A 24,057-nucleotide genomic window follows, 5' to 3' on the forward strand; every position below is an offset into this window, starting at 1 on the left:
AATTATTTAAAAAAATAATTAATTAGATTTTTAAAAATTTATATATATATTTATTAATTAAATAAAATAAATAAATAATTTTTATTATTTAAGTAAAATAAAATAAAACGACGTGTTGGTAGTAAACTAATTCCATAAATAATCGACCTATATTTCTATTATTCAAACAACACAGATACAATGCAATGCATAGAGATATTCTAATTAAAACGAGATTAATAAAAAACGTACTCGATATATTTTACAAAGTAGTCATAGTAAGGAAAATTATTATATTTCAGGAAAATAACGACGTATTGAAAAAATAAGGAATAAATGATTAGTAAATAATTGATTTTTAAACTTTTGAATCAAAAGTAACACATTAACGGGGAAAGTTGCGCCATTTTACACACAGGAAACTAAAATGAAGTCCATCTACGATTTCCATGACCTACAATATCAACAAGACTTTCAAGATGGATGCCAAAATGAAACGAAAATATGAAAAGTTTACTTCCACGTAACGTATTTTAAATTATATGTTTCCACATCAAATGATTTAAAAAAAATTTAGAAACGGAACGGTATAATTTACTCCAAAAATAATGATAATTACGAAAAGTTATAAATAGAAGAAACCCACCATTTTGAAGGCAGTTGATTATCAACTAACAGAGTGAGCAGACGTGAAAACCTGACCCTCTGACCTCTTGATTTAATTGTGAAGGAAAAGGAACATAGACGCATTTCTCTTTCACATTAAAGTAAGTCAAATGAAATAAGAATTAAATTTATTTAGTGCTAACATATCAGCACCAATATATTTAAAAAAATGTTTTTTAAATAAATTATTTAATATAATAATAAGCATTTAGAAAGAAAGTATTAAAACGTTTGATAGGAATGTTTATATGTGTTAAAGTTTTTATAATTATTAAACAGAATACTTTTAAGAAAATGAAACAAAGGTTGATGAAATTTTTTAAACCAATAATTGCATTGTCAACAAGGTAACTGCTGAATACTTTAAAAAAGCTTATATTTTAACTTATTTAATTTAAATAAATAAATGAAAAAATACATTACCATAACCAAAATAAACAAGCAACATTACTAAACGTTCTCTCCCTCTCCCCCACATCCTTCGAAAATTAATCGTAAATGTAATATGTTAAAAATAGTAAGACAGACACGTAATACAGCGTAAAAATGGATGACAACTAAATGTCAGAATAATTAAAATTAAAATATAGAATATGTATTTATTTGCTTTGCATCTCATGCAAATCAACATTTAATTTTAGATACTTCAATGTATGTTGTGAAGCAGTATAGATTGTGAAAAAAACCTGAAACAACAATCGATTCAACCAAAGATTTAAAAATATAAGAAAAATAAAGGACTATCAGCAAGGTAAATACTTGACAGTTTTAATGTACCAGTAGAATATCGTTTTAAAAAAATATAAATTAGTATAAGAAGTAGATTATTTTCTACAAAAAATGTCATAGTAATAAAACTCGCATGTATTATGAAGGAACATATGACACGTTTTCAAATGTTTTCTTTACAGCAAAAGGAGAAAAACCATAACTGAGAAAGCCACCGAAAATCAGCCAATATCGAAACCATTTGCAAAATAACACCACAAATTAACATTCAAATCTCAAAGGTAACTTTTAAATATAAACACATTTCTATTTGAGAATACAATGGAAATCATAAATATTTTGTAGCTGAATATGTGCAGGATAGTCGAAAAAATGTAAATTTGTAATCGAACTCTAGGTAAGTGCATATTCTGAAAAAAATGCTGATTATTAATAGAAACTAAGAAAAGTACTTGATATTGTGAAATTATCTCTTATTATTTCCACTCTGAGAAAGTGCATGACTTTAGTGGTCCCCAAACCTTTTTTGGGGGTGCTAGAGGGTGTCAAAGTGACACCCCCTGCACCCTTGTCAATATCTGTATTTACCGATTCTGTAAATACCGACCGGTAATGTCCCATTCATTCCTATGGGCTTCAAAGCCCATAGGAATGAATGGGGCATTACCGGTCTGTATTTACCGAATCGGTAAATACAGATATTTTCCAATTCAGCAAAAGGAACATCTGGATGTTCCTACATCTCGACCCCTTAGATTTACCGATTTTTAATTACCTAATCGGTATGATTCGGTAATTAAAAATCAGTAAATCTATTTTACCTACATCGGGCCCTAATTATTCTAAGTCCAGGTAAATGCATGATGTAAGAAACTGCTGGTTAGTGTTAACATTTCACTAATTTTTAAACATTAATAACCATATTTTTATTCAAGACAACGTACAAAAGGGATAAATAATTAAAACATTATCCAAATATATAACACATTTTGTAATTTTTTTTTTACATTCAAAGGAGAACAACCAAAACCGAAAAAACAACCGAAGCTCAGCCAATATCAAAACAATTTGCAAGACTTGAAAGAAACCCACAAACCAACCTTCAAAACTCAAAGGTAATTTTTAAATATAAACACATTTCTATTTGAGAATACATTAGAAATCATAAATATTTTTTTAGCTGAATATGTGCAGGATAGTCGAAAAAATGTAAATTTCTAATCGAACTCTAGGTAAGTGCATATTCTGTTTAAAAAGCTGATTATTAATAGAAACTAAGAAAAGTACTTGATATTGTGAAATTATCTCTTATTATTTCCACTCTGAGAAAGTGCATGACTTTAGTGGTCCCCAAACCTTTTTTGGGGGTGCTAGAGGGTGTCAAAGTGACACCCCCTGCTCCCTTGTCTTTATCTGTATTTACCGATTCGGTAAATACCGACCGGTAATGCCCCATTCATTCCTATGCGCTTCAAAGCCCATAGGAATGAATGGGGCATTACCGGTCGGTATTTACCGAAACGATATATACAGATATTTACCAATTCGGCAAAAGGAACATCTGGATGTTCCTACATCCCGACCCCTTAGATTTACCGATTTTTAATTACCTAATCGGTATGATTCGGTAATTAAAAATCAGAAAATCTATTTTACCTACATCGGGCCCTAAGTAATGTAAGTAAAGGTAAATGCATGATGTAAGAAGAGGCTGGTTAGTGTTAACATTTTACTAATTTGTAAACAATAATAAACATATTTTTATTTAAGACAACGTACAAAAGGGATAAATAATTAAAACATTATCCAAATATATAACACATTTTCTATTTTTTTTTTTACATTCAAAGGAGAACAACCAAAACTGTAAAAGCGATCAAAGCTCAGCCAATATCAAAACAGTTTGCAAGACTTGAAAGAAACCCACAAACCAACCTTCAAAACTCAAAGGTAACTGTCAAATGAACACATTTCATTTTATGCTTACATTGCATACGATATATTATTTTAAAGCAGAGAAAACGCAGGATAGTGAAAAAATTTCATTTACTATTTAAACTCCAGGTAATTGTTTGATACGGGAAAGTGCTGGATAGATTAGAATTACAAATTACTATTCTAACTCCAGGTAAGAGCATGATTAGATAAAGTGCTGGATAGTGTAGAAATGCCACTTACTATTCCAACACCAATAAAGTGCATGATTAAAGAAAGTACTGTATAGTGTTAAAGTGCCACTTACTATGCAATGTTCAAGTAAATACATGATTAGTGCAAGTGCTGGATAGTGTTGAAGTGCCACTTACTATTCTAACTCCAGGAAAGTGCATGTTTAGGAAAAGTGCTGGATAGTGTTGAAGTGCCACTTACTATTCTAACTCCAGGAAAGTGCATGATTAGGGAAAGTGCTGAATAGTGTTGAAGTGCCACTTACTATTCTAACTCCAGGAAAGTGGATGATTGGGGAAAGTGCTGGATAGTGTTGAAGTGCCATTTACTATTCTAACTCCAGGAAAGTGCATGATTAGGGAAAGTGCTGGATAGTGTTGAAGTGCCACTTACTATTCTAACTCCAGGAAAGTGCATGATTAGGGAAAGTGCTGGATAGTGTTGAAGTGCCACTTACTATTCTAACTCCAGGAAATTGCATGTTTAGGGAAAGTGCTGGATAGTGTTGAAGTGCCACTTACTATTCTAACTCCAGGAAAGTGCATGATTAGGGAAAGTGCTGGATAGTGTTGAAGTGCCACTTACTATTCTAACTCCAGGAAAGTGCATGATTAGGGAAAGTGCTGGATAGTGTTGAAGTGCCACTTACTATTCTAACTCCAGGAAAGTGCATGATTAGGGAAAGTGCTGGATAGTGTTGAAGTGCCACTTACTATTCTAACTCCAGGAAAGTGCATCATTAGGGAAAGTGCTGGATAGTGTTTAAGTGCCACTTACTATTCTAACACCAGGTAAGTGCTTGATTAGGGAAAGTGCTGGATAGTGTTGAAATGCAACTTACTATTCTAACTCCAGGAAAGTGCATGATTAGGGAAAGTGCTGGATAGTGTTGAAGTGCCATTTACTATTCTAACTCCAGGAAAGTGCATGATTAGGGAAAGTGCTGGATAGTGTTGAAGTGCCACTTACTATTCTACCTCCAGGAAAGTGCATAATTAGAGAAAGTGCTGGATAGTGTTGAAGTGCAACTTACTATTCTAACTCCTGGAAAGTGCATTAGTAGAGAAAGTGTTGGATAGTGTTGAAGTGCCACTTATTATTCTAACACCAGGTAAGTGCTTGATTAGAGAAAGTGCTGGATAGGATTGAAGTGCCACTTACTATTCTAACTCCAGGAAAGTGCATGTTTAGGGAAAGTGCTGGATAGTGCTTAAGTGCCACTTACAATTCCAAGTCCAGATAAATGCATGAGCAAATAAAGTGCTGGTTAGTGTTAACATGTCACAAATTTCTAATCATCAATACATATAGATTATTTTTTTCAACGTTTAGAAAAGATATAAAAATAAAACATTATCAAACCATATAACATTTTTGTAAATTTTTTCATTACAGCCAAACAAGATAAACCAAAACCGAAAAAGCAAGCAAAGCTCAGCCAAAATCCAAACAATTTGCAAGACTTGAAATAAACCGACAAAGCAACCTTCAAAACTCAAAGGTAACCGACAAATAAACACATTTCATTTTCTGCGTACATTGCATACAAAATATAATTTTAAAATTGAAAAAGTGCAGGATAGTGAAAAATGTCAATTAATATTCAAACTCCAGGTAAGTGCTTGATTAGGGAAAGTGCTGGATAGTGTTGAAGTGCCACTTACTATTCTAACTCCAGGAAAGTCCATGATTAGGGAAAGTGCTGGATAGTGTTGAAGTGCCACTTACTATTCTAACTCCAGGAAAGTGCATGTTTAGGGAAAGTGCTGGATAGTGTTAAAGTGCAACTTACTATTCTAACTCCAGGAAAGTGCATGATTAGGGAAAGTGGTGGATAGTGTTGAAGTGCCACTTACTATTCTAACTCCAGGAAAGTGTATGATTAGGGAAAGTGCTGGATAGTGTTGAAGTGCCACTTACTATTCTAACACCAGGTAAGTGCTTGATTAGGGAAAGTGCTGGATAGTGTTGAAGTGCCACTTATTATTCTAACTCCAGGAAAGTCCATGATTAGGGAAAGTGCTGGATAGTGTTGAAGTGCCACTTACTATTCTAACTCCAGGAAAGTGCATGATTAGGGAAAGTGCTGCATAGTGTTGAAGTGCCACTTACTATTCTAACACCAGGTAAGTGCTTGATTAGGGAAAGTGCTGGATAGTATTGAAGTGCCACTTACTATTCTAACTCCAGGAAAGTGCATGTGTAAGGAAAGTGCTGGATAGTGTTGAAGTGCCACTTACTATTCTAACTCCAGGTAAGTGCTTGATTAGGGAAAGTGCTGGATAGTATTGAAGTGCCACTTACTATTCTAACTCCAGGAAAGTGCATGTTTAGGGAAAGTGCTGGATAGTGTTGAAGTGCCACTTACTATTCTAACACCAGGTAAGTGCTTGATTAGGGAAAGTGCTGGATAGTGTTGAAATGCAACTTACTATTCTAACTCCAGGAAAGTGCATGATTAGGGAAAGTGCTGGATAGTGTTGAAGTGCCATTTACTATTCTAACTCCAGGAAAGTGCATGATTAGGGAAAGTGCTGGATAGTGTTGAAGTGCCACTTACTATTCTACCTCCAGGAAAGTGCATAATTAGAGAAAGTGCTGGATAGTGTTGAAGTGCAACTTACTATTCTAACTCCTGGAAAGTGCATTAGTAGAGAAAGTGTTGGATAGTGTTGAAGTGCCACTTATTATTCTAACACCAGGTAAGTGCTTGATTAGAGAAAGTGCTGGATAGGATTGAAGTGCCACTTACTATTCTAACTCCAGGAAAGTGCATGTTTAGGGAAAGTGCTGGATAGTGCTTAAGTGCCACTTACAATTCCAAGTCCAGATAAATGCATGAGCAAATAAAGTGCTGGTTAGTGTTAACATGTCACAAATTTCTAATCATCAATACATATAGATTATTTTTTTCAACGTTTAGAAAAGATATAAAAATAAAACATTATCAAACCATATAACATTTTTGTAAATTTTTTCATTACAGCCAAACAAGATAAACCAAAACCGAAAAAGCAAGCAAAGCTCAGCCAAAATCCAAACAATTTGCAAGACTTGAAATAAACCGACAAAGCAACCTTCAAAACTCAAAGGTAACCGACAAATAAACACATTTCATTTTCTGCGTACATTGCATACAAAATATAATTTTAAAATTGAAAAAGTGCAGGATAGTGAAAAATGTCAATTAATATTCAAACTCCAGGTAAGTGCTTGATTAGGGAAAGTGCTGGATAGTGTTGAAGTGCCACTTACTATTCTAACTCCAGGAAAGTCCATGATTAGGGAAAGTGCTGGATAGTGTTGAAGTGCCACTTACTATTCTAACTCCAGGAAAGTGCATGTTTAGGGAAAGTGCTGGATAGTGTTAAAGTGCAACTTACTATTCTAACTCCAGGAAAGTGCATGATTAGGGAAAGTGGTGGATAGTGTTGAAGTGCCACTTACTATTCTAACTCCAGGAAAGTGTATGATTAGGGAAAGTGCTGGATAGTGTTGAAGTGCCACTTACTATTCTAACACCAGGTAAGTGCTTGATTAGGGAAAGTGCTGGATAGTGTTGAAGTGCCACTTATTATTCTAACTCCAGGAAAGTCCATGATTAGGGAAAGTGCTGGATAGTGTTGAAGTGCCACTTACTATTCTAACTCCAGGAAAGTGCATGATTAGGGAAAGTGCTGCATAGTGTTGAAGTGCCACTTACTATTCTAACACCAGGTAAGTGCTTGATTAGGGAAAGTGCTGGATAGTATTGAAGTGCCACTTACTATTCTAACTCCAGGAAAGTGCATGTGTAAGGAAAGTGCTGGATAGTGTTGAAGTGCCACTTACTATTCTAACTCCAGGTAAGTGCTTGATTAGGGAAAGTGCTGGATAGTATTGAAGTGCCACTTACTATTCTAACTCCAGGAAAGTGCATGTTTAGGGAAAGTGCTGGATAGTGTTGAAGTGCAACTTACTATTCTAACTCCAGGAAAGTGCATGATTAGTGAAAGTGCTGGATAGTGTTGAAGTGCCACTTACTATTCTAACTCCAGGAAAGTGCATGTTTAGGGAAAGTGCTGGATAGTGTTGAAGTGCAACTTACTATTCTAACTCCAGGAAAGTGCATGATTTGGGAAAGTGCTGGATAGTGTTGAAGTGCCACTTATTATTCTAACTCCAGGAAAGTGCATATTTAGGGAAAGTGTTGGATAGTGTTGAAGTGCCACTTACTATTCTAACACCAGGTAAGTGCTTAATTAGGGAAAGTGCTGGATAGCATTGAAGTGCCACTTACTATTCTAACTCCAGATAAATGTATGATTAGAGAAAGTGCTGGATAGTGTTGAAGTGCCACTTACTATTCTAACTCCAAGAAATTGCATGATTAGAGAAAGTGCTGGATAGTGTTGAAGTGCCACTTACTATTCTAACTCCAGGAAAGTGCATAATTAGAGAAAGTGCTGGATAGTGTTGAAGTGCAACTTACTATTCTAGCTCCTGGAAAGTGCATGAGTAGGAAAAGTGTTGGATAGTGTTGAAGTGCCACTTACAATTCCAAGTCCAGATAAGTCCATTATTACAGAAATTAATGGATAGTGTTCAAGTTCAACTTGCAATTCCAAGTCCAGGTAAATGCATGATTAAGGAAAGTGCTGAAAAATGTTTAAGTGCAATGTATTTTTTCAAACAGAACCAACATAATATTTTATATTTCATGTTTCCTTTTTTCCACAGAAAATGGCAAGCAATACCACAGCAATTTATACAAAATCAAGAAAAGGAAACAGACTTCTAAAACACTGTGGGTATATATATTGTAATGAGAGGATAAGTGAACCAAGGAGACATTGGAGGTGTGTTCAATATTATTCTTCTCGTTGCAGAGGCAGAGCAGTTACTGTTGGTGACAACATAATCAAAACCACTGAACATAACCACTCTGCCTCTGCAATGGAAATAGAAATACGCGATACAATCAACCAAAGGAAAGATATTGCATCCACCTCCAATGCAACTCCTGGTCAAATTTTAAGAGAGGTTGCACAACATGTCCCTGGACATGTTGCTTGTAATATGCCAACAATCCCTAATTTGCGTAGAATTATTCAACGTAAAAAGCAGGCAAGTAACACACAAACAGTTACGCCACAAACTTTTGCTGACATTGTAATTCCACACGAATTAACTCTTTCTTTCTCTAATGAACCTTTCCTTCTCTATGATAACCAAAACCCTCTCAAACGCATATTAATATTTAGCACTCCCCGTAACCTTTATAAATTAGAGAATACTGAAATTTGGATGATGGATGGTACGTTTAAATGTACGCCCCATCCTTTCACCCAAATTTACAGCATTCATGCACAAATAAACAATAATGTAGTTCCCTTAGTATATAGTTTACTACCAGACAAGCAATCTGCAACCTATAATGAATTTTTATCAGTAATTAAAGAGAAAACATCAGGAAAAAGTCCTAGGAAAATCATTTTAGATTTTGAATTGACTATGATGAATGTCATCAACAAATTGTACGTGGATACCCAAATTCAGGGATGTTTTTTTCATTTTTCCCAGGCATATTGGCGTAAACTTCAAAAAATATCCCTGGTTGCAGATTACTGCTCTGATAGCAAATTACAATTTGAATTAAAAAAATTAACTGCCCTTTGTTTTGTACCACCTGATAGTGTAGATGAATACTACACTGCAATTTCAGAATCTGAATATTTTATAGAAAATGAAGAAAAATTGGCTCCAATTTTAAATTATTTCGAGGACACATGGATTGGGCGTCTAAGCAGATCAGGTCGCAGGAGGAAGCCACGTTACCATGTGCAGTGGTGGAACTGCTACTCAACCTGCTTGGAAGGTGGTGCTAAAACAAATAATGCCATAGAGGGATGGCACAACTCCTTCAGTCATACAATTGGCAAACATCATCCTAATTTTTACTCTTTTTTGAAAACTTTGAAGAAGGAGCAAAGTTTTCAAGAGATGAGAATTGCACAAGCATTTTCAGGTAGCCTGAATCCACGACCTTCAAGACAAACAAAGGAAATGTCCAGGAGACTATTGGGTGTACTACAACAATTTTCGTTGTGTGTGGCATCAGACTACCTTGAAAATGTTGCTAACATATTACATTTCTAAAATTTAATCCAAAACTTACTTTCCTGCTTTGCCCTAAATTTATTTTTTAAATATTGAATTCAATTGGCTTTTTTGTAAAAAAATTTAAATTTTATAATCGTCGGATTCCCTTACCTTTTGAAATCTTATCCTTTTCAGGTATACATTTTTGAAAAATGGAAAAATCCATCCCCTTTCTTTTTACAAATAAAAACCTATAAAAGGCATGTAGAAATTATTTTTCTACTATTAAAAATTAATTATGATTTCAGATATGAAATATTTTTCCTAGAAGTAAACATTTTGAACGTTTTTTTTTTTTAAAGTTATTTTGAAATACTTTTCTCCCCACTTACTATTTCAAAAATGATACTGGCTTGTAAAAATTAGTTTATATGACAAATTTGTGTTGTATTTCAAACAGAAAACAAACAAAAAAGCACCTTTACTGAAATATTCCCCATTCTTCTATTTGTCTAACAATTCTTCATTTAAAAATGTGACGTACGTAACTTAAAATAAATTTTTTATGGTTAAGTAACTTCACAACCTAACTAAATATAATCTCACTTACTAAATATATTTATAAATTCTTCCTTCTAGATTTTTTCATGATTTTGCCAAGAACACATCCTAACTGCAATTTTTCTCGCTGACTAAATCTTTTCATTTTTCAAATATTTCAATTTTTAAAATACACATGCAAAACATATATTTTGTAAACCTGCTTTTTGAAATATGAAAAGAAAACAACCAATTAAACCCATTTTTCGTAATCATATCTTGCATCTATGAAACCACTCGTAAAAAAGCATTACCAATGCCATGAAATTCCTTCTTTTTGAAATATTAATCCAAAACAACCAATCAAGACCCTTATTTCAAAATATCAGCAAAGAATACCGCACAAATGTTGCTTCGATTTGAACAATCGTAAATGCAAAAACCAGTTGTTTTTTTCAACAACCCAAGCCCAAAAGTATCATTTTTCAAATAAACGTTGATAACCTTTCTATGTTGAACAAACTTACAAAAGCAATACATTCACATCTCAACACAAAACATGTAACGTTCAAAATGATTACTTTTTGTGTATAATAACTTTATTGAATAATATTTACCCTTGACTTGTGCTGATACATTACCCGACGAAGGCATATACAAATGAAATGTTCGGCGACATGTTCAATTTCAATCAAAAACAAATATTAGTTTAAAACGCAACCTCTCATTATCCTCTCATTACAATATATATACTTTTTTAATATGTTTTACTGTTAATTAAGTTGTAAAAGTTTCCTACCTTGAGCGCAGATCAGCTTCCAGCTGCTTCCAGCAATCGATGAAATCCAAGATGGCGTCTAACGTCGACGTTAACATAACGACGTGATCAAAAAGCCGCAAAATGAATAAAGGACTATTTTAAGCTAATGTAATATTTTTTTGTTATAATACATTATAATAATCATTTCAAAAGTTAAAAAATTTAGAAAATGTTGTAAATTTGAAATAAATATTATATATTTTTTTTACATTTTATTTTCGTTAAATAATAAAATATTTTTGAAAACACAAAGACTTTTTCAATTATTTTTCTTAATTTTTAACGTTTTAAAATATTGTTTATATACCAAAAATAAAGTTTTTAATCACTTACCATTATGCTACCCTTGTATCCTTCTTCTCCATCCTGCTTCTGTTCTTTTTCATCCATACTAAACCGTTCCGCGGATTCCAATGGAGTATTCATAGAAATAAATAAAGGACTAAAACCTTCATTGAAACCAATGCAAAAGCGTGAGAAAGTTTCTAAAATTACATCTATTAATATTCCAATTTATTTGTAAATTATTTAAATATTATTTTAAACATAACTTAATATTAAAATATTTATTAATAATAATTTTTACCTTCTAAATCATCTAATTATTATTATAGTATTATTTTTTTAAATCATAATCTCTATTCTTTCTCAAAAAATACTGGAGTATTAATATTAATTTTTTTTAAACATTATTTTATATAAATAAATTTGACAAATTGTGAAAAAAAATACCAGAGTATTAATACTTATTTTTATAAACATTATTTACCAAAGTATTAAAACTTTATTTTATAAACATTATTTAATTTAAATAAATAATAAAAAATTCCTACAAAAAATACCTGAGTATTAATATTTATTTTTATAAACATTATTTACCAATGTATTAATACTTATTTTTATAAATATTATTTATTTAAAATAAATAATAAAAAATTACTACAAATAATATATGATTATTAATACTTATTATATTAAAAAAATTATACAAAATTGCTACAAAAAATACCTGAGTATTAATACTTATTATATTTAAATAAATTATACAAAATTCCCTGAGTATTACATATTACATAATTAAATAATAAAATTATTCATACTTATTTTTTCAAACATTATTTAATTTAAATAAGTAATAAAATATTTCTATAAAAAATACCTGAGTATTAATAATTATTATATACGTATTAATATTTATTATAGAGTATTAATACTTATTTTTATAAACATTATTTACCAAAGTATTAAAACGTTATGTTATAAACATTATTTAATTTAAATAAATAATAAAAAATTCCTACAAAAATTGCTACAAAAAATACTTGAGTATTAATAATTATTATATGCTTATTAATATTTATTATATAGTATTAATACTTATTTTTATAAACATTATTTACCAAAGTATTAAAACTTTATTTTATAAACATTATTTAATTTAAATAAATAATAAAAAATTCCTACAAAAAATACCTGAGTATTAATATTTATTTTTATAAACATTATTTACCAATGTATTAATACTTATTTTTATAAATATTATTTATTTAAAATAATTAATAAAAAATTGCTACAAATAATACATGATTATTAATACTTATTATATTTAAATAAATTATACAAAATTGTTACAACAAATACCTGAGTATTAATACTTATTATATTTAAATACATTATACAAAATTCCCTGAGTATTACATATTACATAATTAAATAATAAAATTATTAATACTTATTTTTTCAAACATTATTTAATTTAAATAAATAATAAAATATTGCTACAAAAAATACCTGAATATTAATAATTATAATATACTTATTAATATTCATTATATTTAAATGCCTGAGTATTACATAATTAAATAATAAAAATAATATTATTTAAAATCAAAATTTTGATCACATGTAAAAAAAATATTCATATTATTATTATTAAATAACCCACAAAATAATATGTAACAATTAACCATATAAATTACGATGTAAAAGCATGCGTTGTAATAGCACTTGCGTTGTAATACCATGCGTTGTAAAAACATGCGTTGTAAAAGAACCTGCGTTGTATTACCTGTGTTGTAATAGCACTGCGTTGTTATACTTGCGTTGTAATGGATGTTCCCCGCTCAGACGTGAATCCTGTGCTCTCCATGCGACTGGAATTAGGCTATCCTGGCTGAAGAGGGGTGAAACCCCGAAACCGGTCCTAGGATGCTTTTTTCCAGTCCAGGGAGGACCTGGCTTGGCAGTTCGGGCTGGACTGTTCCCATGTGGCATGGGGTCAAGAGTGATTTGCACATGGCTGGGTTCAAACTGGAATGGCAAGGTGAGCAAAGAAAACGATGAATGTAGGCCCAGATCTCTGTACTGGAGGTGAATGTATGACATTGTTCTGCATTCTGTCCATCAACTGTTGTTTTTGCTTCTGTCACCCCGAGTTAGACGGGTATGCTCAAACGTGAGTCTGTGCTCTCCATGTCACTGGAATCAAGCTATCCTGGCAGAAGAGGGGTGAAACCCCAAAACCAGTCCTAGGATGCTTGTTTCCAGTCCAGGAAGGACCTGGCTCGGCAGTTCGGGCTGGACTGTTCCCATGTGGCACAGAGTCAAGATTGATTTGCATATGGCTGGGTTCAAACTGGAATGGCATGGTGAGCAAAAAAACTATGGCTTTAGGCCCAGATCTCTGTACTGGGGTGAATGTGTGACATTGTTCTGCATTCTGTCCTTCAACTGTTGTTTTTGTATGTGAAAAGAAACAAAAGAAAATGTGAACAAACCAAATGTTACATTCTGACATTGGGTTAAATGATAGACATTTATTGGCTCCCTCTATTAAGTACACAGGACATTCATATAAATGTAGACATGTTTAAAAGGGAGTTCAGTGCCTTCTGCAGTAAATCAATCATTCATGAATCTTTATTCAGTGTCTTGCATAAGAGCCATAAAATAATACATTAAAATGCCAGTGAAAATAATCACATATAAAATGCAAGTTAAAACTATATCCGCAGCAGCTTGAAAAAGAATTGGCTTCACATCAAGATTCCAATTACGCTTTTCTCACAGCACCAAAAAATGTCATCTATGTGAAATCTGCAGGACAATGGTTTGAAACTCTACAGGTACAACTCAGCATTTCACCTTTCTGGGATTAATAACATGATGTTAGTCTTAACTTATAGGGATTATTGGCATGGTTTTAGTGTTGACTAATAGGAGCACTAATTTACAGTGCTACAAAACAGCAAATTATGTTGCTACATAAAACTCAAGTTATGGCGTTTTTATCATTTTAAATAAAGTTTCAATGGAAGTTACAGTTGCAATGGGTGCAATTCTCCAACACATAAAAAGTAGAAGTCCCAAAAGGAGTTAAAGAACTTAGAAAAAAGCATCATAGTGCTATACAATACTCTTTTATGCATAGTCATGTATTGAGTACTTGTGACCATTCCGAATAAGTTTAGTATTTTGCATACCACGGTCATGTGTTTTTGTCAAAAGCACTCAAATGGATGGATTTCAGTAACTGGAAGACATTTAAGGGCTTATCTCGCTGTCGGTCGTAAGGCCTCTACCCTGACGTCGGAGGCCTGTCGACCGACATTGTCGGTTTCAATTCCGCCCAGCTGAAACAGCCAGTCAGAATTGAAACCAGCCATTCATTCGGGCTGGCTTCTGACAGGCTCCAGGAGCCCATCTGCCAGTTGGAGATCGGCCCATAACCAAAATGGAAAGTGTTTCTGCCTTCCGGATTACGATGCGCGGTTTCCTACAAGGTTTCTATGCCGGCCTTTCTGACATGGAAACCCTGTCGGGAAAGCGTGTCTGGTGCTCCTAGCAGAGGCCCTTTCTGTATGCAGCCTCTGGTTGGGGGCAGGTGCCCCCCTGTTGATCCCTGCCCTTGTAGCTTGCACCTTGAGGTGCCTGCCAGGGTTGTGGGGATGAACACAGACTCCCATTTCTCAATGGGAGCTTGTGTTAGGGCCAGTTTATGGCCATAACACAAGCTCCCATTAAGAAATGAGAGAATGCAACCACACCATGTGCAGTCGCATTGTAATTAGGCAGTGGGGACCGCTGACCGGAGGTCGGTCGCTCCTGTTTCTGCGACGGTGTATGGTGGACGCAAGTCTGCCTGACATCGTAATAACTTATCAAAAAAAGGGGGGGTTACATACATCTACACGGCCTGATAAAGTGATAAAGTTACAAAAAAGGGAAGATGACCAGGCCGTCAGTTTCTGACGCTGCTATTTATTTTAGCAAACTAGCAAGCAGTGCAATTCGTCACTGTCTCGTACTAGATCAATTAGCTACATTCAAAAGCACTTATATACTTCTTTTCACACTTTTTTTTAAATATGCCATACAAAAGATATACAACTCATATAACAGTATAAATTCACAAAACATAAATCGTGATCATTAGAATCATTGACAAGAAGAAACAAATAACATCAATGTTATTCATTAGAAACTATTACACCAGTATGAATTGTTCACCTCAAGCTGTCTCATAACGCCCTATGTTTGGCTTTTCAAAGACAAGCTACCCATGGGGAAAAAAAGAATTGTGTACTCTGTGGAGGGTGGTGCACATTTAGATATATCCCCACAGAGATGGACACGATTCTTTCAAGGTATGTCGCATGCAATATGGAGATGTTAAGTCTGCAATGCCAGTCAGTCATAAACTTTATTCGGCCAAAAAAGCTATAAGAGATTAACATAAATACATTTTACAAACACATATCATTTCATATAAAAGCTGTAAAAATGTGTTAGAAAGAAAAGTCTGGCAAAGGCACTTTTATTGAAGTTCAAAGTGAGCGGGAACTAGCAAGGTTGGTTTTTCCTTATGGTTTTTCTATTAATACCAATATGTTTCTATACTTATCACATACATTAATAACAAGCATTTACAATGCAACGGTTTTGCCTTTGGAAAAGTTAGAGCTATTGGCAATGTAAATGACAATGCCATTTATTTATCTGTTTTCAAAACCAACACATAAATACAAATTTTGTCATTTACAATGGCAATAGCTCAAACTATTCCAAACGCGAAACCGTTGCATTGTAAATGCTTGTTATTAGTAGTAGTAGTATAGCTTTATTTCGATACGGTACATATCATAAAAGCAGTACAAAAAATAAAACATTACAAAGGTGCATAATTTAAAATACCGCAGAGAATCATAGTAAACATCTATACATGAAATACACATTTAAGCTATCCTTACTTATATTTGCACTAATGGCTAAAAACAGGTTATAAACAGATTTTGGGAGTAGACATTATTGAATCAATAACTTTCTTGCAGATCTTATACGCCATGCCCAGCCAAGAAATTTTGCCATACAGCATGCAAAGAAAGGGCGGGCATCAGAGCGCAATATACGTAGGGCTTCTAGATGTGATCTTGTTCCCAGGCTTCTGCACAGAGGCTTTAGCCATTTCAATCTAGGTGCTACATAAGCACTGCACTCAAACAGAAGGTTATTATTATAATGTATGCCACATCCTACAGTATATTACTGTGTGCATCATACACAGACTAAAATACGTAAACACCTTCAGAATCCACACACAGAAACAGAAGGGTCTGATGGACTGATGCATCCACTATAGAGGCCTGTGTTCGACCTCATGGTCACAGGTTCAAGTCCTGGCAGGCCCACTCAGCCTTTCATCCTTCTGAAGTCAATAAAATGAGTACCATTGAGTTGGGTAACAATAAACCTCAGTTATTCAGTGCCAAGATACCCATGGGGGACGTGAATTTTACAAATACACATTTTATGTTGGATAATTGAGTTGCAAATGGACGCTCATAGGTCTGGGCTCCGGTGCCACTGCACCTGCTGCATCATTGGCAGGTAACACCCTGTCCCCACACCCTCATACACACCACCTAACTGCAGCTTGCCTCCGACATGAAGTACGGTTGCCACATAGCCATTCTCTTCCGACATGAATATTTTAATGTCTCAGCCAGTGTAAAAATAGAGAAAATCACCCAAAGTCAGCATTTTTCCCCTTTCTAGTGCATACTTAAAATAGTATTTATAAAAACAATGCACTTTAAAATGTGTTCTAGAGGTCCCTTAATTACACCCGACTAGGGTTGCCACCTGGCCGATTCTTTACTGACACCACCAGTATTTTAATGTCCCAGCTGGTACAAAGATTAGCAAAACCATCTAAAGCAAGACTTTTTACCCCTTATCTGTACCTAATTCAAACTGAAAATATAAATGGAAAACACTTTTAAATGGATTCTAGAGCTGCTAAGATTCCACACGATTAAATATAGTGAAAACAGTCGGAAAAGTCATGGTACAAATGTATACATACAATTTTTTTCATAGTTCTATTTAGTATCATGTCCATGCCTGTGCACACTCTTAAAACTTTTGGAAAGGTGACAATGTTACCCTAGATTTATAATTAATGTAAGCAAAGTGAAAAAGAATCACAATGTTTGGCAGTCTGCCTACTGAGAGGACTAAAGGTCATGTTTGGGTGGGCCTGGCCCACCTAGCCCACCCACTAGAACAAGGCCTTTATACCACATCAGCCCGTCTATGCCATAAGTAAAAGTGGCCGCACCTACGTTTTGAAGCATGAAGGAAATCGTACTCACCTCACGGTAGATGTAGTTTGAAACAGGCCAGGAACATAGGCCATGGCGGGCCGCTGTGAATTCTGAAGCAGAGTGAGGCATGGAAAGCGTTTGTTAACGTATAGAAGGCAGTGATAATTAGAAAAGAAGGTAGTGATCAGCGCCTCATGAGGGCTACGTTCAGAGAGACTCTCAGAAACTGTGCTTCTAAGGGTACCAAAAAGCCACGGCTGCTGGGCACTTCAGTAAATAGGAAGCCATGCCAAGTAGCACGACTATCTATTTAGATAAGATTTTACATTACGAAAACATTAAGATCAATGTTTCGCGCTTAGACCCTGGTCGGGTATTCACAATCACGTGATGTGACCGTACTTTCCACAAAGTCATAGAATGCTAGAAGCCTGGTCACGTGGTCTCTGTGAAAGGCTGCATAGCAACCAAAGTGGAGAACAGCTTTAAAAGGCAAGAACTTCCCTCGCCGGGCGTGAAAGAAAGATGATGGACTGCGGCGCTAGTCAAGCAGGCAAGGCAAGCAACACGTAAATAATTAAATGAAAATGCTGCACTTTACCGTAACACAGTGAGCCCCAGGAATGACGCCACACAGTGCACGCGGCCACAGCCTATGGAGTTGTGTATTTTCTAAAGTGATTCCAGCGAGCTTTGCATACAGACAGGGACGCGGCACGGGGGCGCTTTAGCAAAACAAAAAAAATGCTGTTAGAATAAATACAGCGAGCCGCTATAAAGAAAAGCGACCACCTCCATTAAAATTAGAGTACGGCATGGGGGTACTTTAACCACAAATAAAAAAAATCCCATCTCGGTAAGTGATACATAGTGTGCCGCCTCTCTGTGTGTGCCCTGAATACCTACTCAGACTTTTACTGCCTCGCGCATGCAGGTCGCAGAGTTTATCCTCAGGGTCTTTTCTCATTAACATAGACAGCAAACCAACACTGCTCGTAAACAGGGTCATTCCTTCCTCCGGGAAGCGCCTGACGCCACGCGCAGAATGCTCAAGCTGTGCGCGCGGCGGGCTCCCTCCCTGCTGAGAGAATCCGGCTCTGTGTGACGCACGACGCATGGGATTTACTTCTGGTAAAGTTTGCGCAGGTGTTTTCATCAGATAAATCTCGACCCACGTGAGTGGGAGCAGCGCACTAAGAACTAGCGCTAGGGAGGGAGGGACTGACACCAACTAAGCATTGGCTAAACTGGAATGTAAATACCAATGTCCTAGCGCACAATACCGCTCCTAGGCTGTGCCCCTGATTCCAGTGCTTTTCAAAGTGCCCAATGCAACGCTATTTGACATGCAAGAAAAGTTTTTTCTTTCTATGTGTTTTACATCCTCAATTGTATGCATTCTCAAACAAGTCAGGTCCCGGGCCGCGCTGTGATTGGCTGACGTCAGGGGGGTGTCCCGGGCCGGCAGCCAATCACAGCGCCGCCCGGGAATGACGTCACAGGGGTGTCCCGGGCCGGCAGCCAATCGCAGCGCGGCCCGGGACAAAGGGGCGGGGTTTAAAAAAAGCACCAGAAACGCCCCCGAATCGCGTTTTCAAGAGAAAGCGCGATTGACAGCCTCTGTCTCCCAATGGCTAGTCTCCATTTATGGAGCTAGCCAATTGGAAACAGAGGCGGTCCGAACATCCCTACTGTAGACAATAGTTTTCGATCTGGGAGGGGCTTTGCCCCTCGCCAGGTCGAAACCTAAAAATGTAAATGTTCCCTGTGCTCAGATGTGAAAAATGGGTGCCATCACAGTGGGTTTGGCCTTTTCAAACACTCTTCTTCTGCTGCAGACATCACAGGAGCAGTGGGAGGAGGGGCGGGGTTTAATCTAGTGACCAATCCCTGGTGGGTCTCATTGTGCAGTACAATATGGCTTGTTAGCAAGCCCCTTTATTCAGGTGGCTGTAAATCTATGACCATTAGCATTTAGATGTTGATATGTGCTTGAAAGCCCATCTCTGCTATTCTCCTTAATTACCTTTGATTTCTTACACAAATAAACTGTGACTGCTTCTGTTTTTTCACTTGCAAAATTAATGAATGGTGCCAGAAAGCACAATGCTTTGCGTGACACCTTAAGACAAGTTTTTTTTTTTTTTGGTAGCAGCACTTTGCATTCCGGAAATTCCAGTTTTGGTGTTTTACTTATACTATTGGTCAGCAGTCGCGGCTCCCGGGTGAGGAGGCGGGCAGGGGGACGCACGGGGGATTGCGAGCGGAGGATTAAAAAAAACTTACCTTACCGGGTCCCACGTCACCTCCGCTTCTGACCGGGTCATGCGCCTGCATTTTTCTGCTGATTTACTGCTCTCCTACCTCCGGCAGGAACAGGAAGCAGGCATCTTCCCTCCCCTCCCCTAAGCCAATCAAAAAGCTGCAATGAAAGCGTTGTGATTGGTGCAGACGGCACCCAGCCGGGCGCCTGTAGGGAGGGCATTTTCTCTATGTATTCTGCAGCCTGCATAGAGAAAATCCAGAGTGCACATGACTGGTTTGGTCGGCCCCAAGGGCCGACCAAACAGTCAGGGCCCATAACATTTGGCAAGCCACTCCCCCCTGACCTGCCCACCCCCAACGAGGCACAACATTCTGCTTCTTCGCAGCGCGAGAAGCAGAAACATAAAATGGTATTTAAAAGACCATTTTATGTTTTTGCTTCTCGCACTGTGAGGAATCAGTGGGGTGAAGCTCCTCTGCCCTAATGGAGGAGCCGCTCCTGTTGGTCATTAAATAGGTAGGCTCATGGCTTCTTCTTTTTTGTGCTCAGACCACCAATTTATTTTTCTATGTTTGTTTAGCATGGGTTAGATACATGTAATATTGCTCACTTCCCCTGTAAATGTGATTTTGTATGCTTGTGTATGAATTAGTATATTTTAATGGACATTCATTGTGCTCGCCCTCCATCCATTGATGTAATTCAAAGATTTAGATGTACTTCGATAATTTAAATACATTTGTGTGAATGAAGGTACACTTTGACTCAATTCACATTCACTAGAGTGATTGCGCTTTCCAATAGGCTCAGATCTATGTGTACAAGATAGTTCATACCGTGGACGTTGAGCTGTTGGGTATTGCACCGCCGACCCAACGAGGAGCAAGCCCAGATGATGAAGCATGACACCTGCAAAGGTGTGTGAGGGCATCAAATCCAACAAAAATGGATTCCCAGGGACAATGATCTCTTACCCTTAAGAACACTTTTCACATCCCCTAACGCATATCTCTCCTTACTAGGAACAGCTCAGCAAATTTTTTAATAATTTGTACTTGTTCGGGCATTAGCTGTAGCTGGACCTTCTACTTACCATAAGTAGTAATAGCCCGGCCCTCCTTTCTTTGTACCCATATCTTTAAGGAATTCCCCTTCATTTTGACTAGATGGTAATCTGACCTACAGAACTTGTATTGGCAATGATGCTGTGGATTACAACCAACAATGTTTTTGCAGATACTGCCTGAACACCAATGGGTTCTTTCTCTGCACGTTTAAAATATGTTTCACTCGATTGATGGAACCTGGGTAACAATTTATTAGTACAGATTTCGGGCAAGATTATGTATATATTATTTTGGACGAAATTTGAAGCAAATTATATTTTTGAGAAATGTGTGCATTATGTAAAACTTTGGAAAAGAAATGTGGAATGCTGCTCAACATTATTAAAAACCTGATTTACACTATGAAACCCAATGTTCACCAAACTTCCTATAAGTAATAACATGTCCATTCTAGAAGGGAATTAATTGTTTTATAAACTTTAGTTGAATTTGTAGAAAGTAGCGAAAAAAGAGTCGCGAACTCCCTATTAAAAGTCTAACTTCTCCTTAGCTATTAGTGGCACTGGTAACATTCAGTTACCGTTTTTGGGTATGGCTTAAAATGCCAATTAACATTGATATCATATTCTAATATAAAGTTTCATTTCCTTGTTAAGTTGACAATAGTTAGTGAGTCTCATGTCAAAGTTACCCATAGTCAAAGTGTGTTCGGGTTAAGTTAGCCATAGGTAATGTAGGCCTCTAAATGAATCATGTCACTGTAACACTGCTTTTGGCAGCTGAGTCTTATCTCACTTTTTCTCTTGTTTCAAGTGCTGAACTGCAGTAGCTTAAACTAATTAAATTATTTCAAATGTTTTAGTTCTGTGAGAAATGTGTAAGTTTCTTGCAGCTGCTCTGAGGACGGACTGACCTAGATGAATCATCCTGTACGAGATACTTCCTGAAGAACGTATATCTCTGAGCTTCATTTGTGCAAGGCCTGAGAAGAATGTCAAAGCCACATTATCATGAAATGCTGGAATTTGATTGGTCTACCACCTCTTGGGAACAGTAGGTATTTGTTCTTCACAGAAAAACGGCTTTAATTGTGCATTGCAAAGTAAGTTAGGTTCAGATATGGTTTCCCACTTGCATGAGAGCAGGTCTCAAGAGCGGGAAAAGAGGCATCTGTTGCTTGCCTTTGCCCCTGCTCATAAAGTGAACTTCTTGAGCAAGTCCTTTCTTATTTTCCCGATTGTTGTTATGTATGTGAATTTGTAGGGCACGGCCAAATCACCCGTGAGGGTCTCCAGGCCATTGAACCTTCATGTGGCACTGCCTAATGCTTAGCCTTAGAGTTTTTCGCTTCAGGGGAAACTGAATCTGACTCGGTTTGCTTACGACAATCTTTAACCCCCTGTGTGCTGTTGACGAGGTCAGCTCGTCATGAGGGACGGTTGAGCTCACCTCATGACGAGCTGAGCTCGTCACAGCCGTTGGAACGTTCGCACGCGGGGATAATTACCCCGCTGTGCTGAACATTCGAAAAACGGGTGTGGTGTGACGAGCTCAGTTCGTCACGAGGGCAGCTCCACTGTGCCTCATGACGAGCTGAGCTGGTCAACAGCACAGCGGCGCCGCGCGCAGCCCTCCCCCCCCCCCGCCCAGCGGGGGAAAAACACCCCTCAGCCAAGGGGTTAAATAACATGCATTTGTATTTGCTATTATGACTCGTTTTGGATTATGCCGAGCCACGCTTTTATAAGGTACTTGATTCATAATTAACTTGAAGGATTTAGGTTTGTAGCCTTGTTAATCTGTGAATAAACCTTCATGGTTTGCAAGTCTACTTCTTTCTGTTGTACTTGAGGGGCCAAATGTGCTTTACTGTCACCTATGCATTACTGATTTGTTGAATTTAAGCCTCAATTTAGGACAAAGATTCATCCACTCAAATGCAGCTTGTACTTGAATTTGCACCAAAGATTTGCCTGGTGCAAGGCCCATTCTGCACTGCTTCAGCACTATTGCACCACAATAATATTAATGTATGTGTGTAGATATAGAATTATACATATTGTGCAAATGTTCATTTTTTTTTACATTTTCACAGCTTCCTGAAGTTCTAAACTTGTGAAGTTGGAAAAAAAATACAAAAGCTGCAAAAAGTGAGCCATTTGCATTCTACGAGCCAAGCTACTACAAACGTACCAGATTTAAAATTATGACCGCAGCGTATAAGGGGTGGAAGTGGCTGCGGAAGATTCTGGGTGTCCAACGGATTAATTTCTATACACCTCTTGATTCCAGGGCCATACTGGCCATGATATTCTGGGATACAAAGATGCGAATATGGCGTGAAAAAGGGATTGGCCGCCTAGGGGATTTCTTTAAGGATGGTACATTGGTTTCATTTATTGAGTTGGTGGAAACATATGCAATTGTGAAGAATGATTTTTTTAAATATTTACAATTACGGGCCTTTTTATATAAACAATGTCGACTTCAGTGTATTGTTAAGATTGAATTCATTGAAGCACTCTTAAAAGGGGCTAAGATTGGGGCTTTGTATGAAATCTTAGTGTCAAAACAACCGGATGATATAGAAATGCAGGATTTGAAATGGCAAAATCGAATGGGTAGCTCTGTTTCTTTCTTGCAAGCATCGATTGAGATGGCGACAGAAGTAGTTTTGTCTGCAAATTTACTTACTCAACATTATAAAACAGTGTTCAATTTGTACCATACCCCGGCTAAAATGATGAAATGGGGGGATGTTTAAGATAGAAAATGTTTTAGATGTCAAATGGATGAGGCAGACATTGTTCATGTATTCTTTGATTGTAATGCACTCCTCCAGTTTCTTGTACGTATTGAGGAATTTTTGTTTGAAGTAACGAAGGTGCAATGGCATATTCGCTGTGAACTGCTGCTCTTCGGGGTTGGTAATGATATGCTTAGAACACAGAATTCTTACCCACATCGTTATTTTATTTGTATGGCAATGGCGGTAGCCAGGTTATGTATTGCTACAATGTGGTTGCAACCAGAAGCACCTGCATTTGAAATGTGGAGAGCTAAGTTATATAATGTGTTCCATCTAGAATTTAACCTATATCGCATCAAATCTGTTAAAAAAAACAACTAGGGTTG

At 36.4% G+C, this 24,057-nt stretch overlaps 1 long non-coding RNA gene across 1 annotated transcript; it reads left to right on the forward strand.

Moving 5' to 3' along the window:
• Positions 1-1,280: 1,280 nt before the first annotated feature.
• Positions 1,281-5,044, forward strand: LOC144825110 (uncharacterized). Its single transcript, XR_013609276.1, has 4 exons — positions 1,281-1,655; positions 2,390-2,489; positions 3,225-3,324; positions 4,939-5,044. It is a non-coding gene; the product is annotated as an uncharacterized LOC144825110 (long non-coding RNA).
• The last annotated feature ends 19,013 nt before the right edge of the window (positions 5,045-24,057 follow it).

The sequence above is a fragment of the Lissotriton helveticus genome, chromosome 3_1, assembly GCF_964261635.1.
Source record: "Lissotriton helveticus chromosome 3_1, aLisHel1.1, whole genome shotgun sequence".
Classification (NCBI taxonomy): Eukaryota; Metazoa; Chordata; class Amphibia; order Caudata; family Salamandridae; genus Lissotriton; species Lissotriton helveticus.